This window comes from Budorcas taxicolor, chromosome 5 (genome assembly GCF_023091745.1).
Source record: "Budorcas taxicolor isolate Tak-1 chromosome 5, Takin1.1, whole genome shotgun sequence".
Lineage (NCBI taxonomy): Eukaryota > Metazoa > Chordata > Mammalia > Artiodactyla > Bovidae > Budorcas > Budorcas taxicolor.
The window spans coordinates 130835132-130836536 of record NC_068914.1 but is presented as its reverse complement, the minus strand read 5'-3'; the positions used below and the strand labels follow the sequence as shown (position 1 = coordinate 130836536).

The window sequence follows — 1405 nt, the reverse complement described above, 5'->3', positions numbered from 1 at the left end:
AATATGATAAATGGCAATAGCTTATTATGTTTTTGTAGTTCTTAAAACCTTTGGATAATTTAGTACTAGTTTTGTTTTCAAATCACATGAAGTAGTTACTCTCTGTGTGGTTATGATACAAAATCAATATGCAGTTAAGTTCATTTGCTTCATTTAGTTTTCTATTTTTAGAAATTGTTTTAAAAAATTGTTAATAATTATGTAACATTTGTATATATTTCCTAAATCAAATCCAAAAAACAATACGTAGTTAAAAAAACCTAACTTTTGTCTCAGAATCCTCCACTCTGTCATCCTCTTGTGTCTGTGGGTGAATTTTGGAAACAATTTTGATTTCTCCTCCCAGTTTTTAAACATAAGAAAAATGTATTTATATTCATCTTTTGCCTTCTTTTGCTAATATGCTTTATACCTTTTTCCTTCCCACCTTACTTAACAAGATACTGAAGATTGCTTCATAGGATGATATAAAGATATTTCACATAACTTAAAAAAATTAATTTATTTAATTTAATTGGGTCTCATAACTGTTCCCAACTGCATATGACAGCTTTGGGTAAATGTACCATTTATCAACCCTCCAGGGCGCTGCCTGAATAGCTTAACTGGTAGAGCATCAGGCTTTTAACCTGAGGATCCAGGGTTCAAGTCCCTGTTCAGGCAGCATGGTTCCCTTTGAGGGCTTCCCTGGTAGCTCAGATGTAAAGAATCTGCCTGCAATGCTAGGCAGCTGGGTTTGATTGCTGGGTTGAGAAGATCCCCTGGGGAAGGGATGGCTACCCAATTCCATGGAGAGATGAGCCTGGTTACAGGGCTATAGTCTAAGGGGTTAGTTGCTCTGCTGTGTCCAACTCTGCGACCCCATGGACTGTGGCTCACCAGACTCTGCTGTCCATAAGGCTGCAGTCTACGGGACCTTAAAGAGTCAGACATGACTGAGTGACCAACACTTTCACTTTCAGGGTACTGAAGCCAGGCCTCAGATGCATTGTTCAGTTCAGTTCAGTCGCTTATTTGTGTCTGACTCTTTGCAGCCCTATGGACTGCAGCACGCTAGGCTTCCCTGTCCATCACCAACTCCCGAAGCTTGCTAAAAACTCATGTACATTCAGTCTGTGATGCTATCCAACCATCTCATCCTCTGTCTTTCCTTTCTCCTCCCACCTTCAATCTTTTGCAGCATCAGGGTCTTTTCAAATTAGTCAGTTCTTCACACTAGGTGGCCAAAGTATTGGAGTTTCAACTTCAGTATCAGTCATTCTGATGAACATTCAGGACTGATTTCCTTTAGGATGGACTGGTTGGATCTCCTTAAAGTCCAAGGGACTCTCAAGAGTCTTCCCCAACACCACAGTTCAAAAGCATCAATTCTTCGACGCTAAGCTTTCTTTGTAGTCCAACTCTC

At 39.9% G+C, this 1405-nt stretch overlaps 1 non-coding gene across 1 annotated transcript; it reads left to right on the top strand.

Moving 5' to 3' along the window:
* The first annotated feature begins 590 nt into the window (after window positions 1-590).
* Window positions 591-663, top strand: TRNAK-UUU (transfer RNA lysine (anticodon UUU)). Its single transcript has one exon. It is a non-coding gene; the product is annotated as a tRNA-Lys (tRNA).
* The last annotated feature ends 742 nt before the right edge of the window (window positions 664-1405 follow it).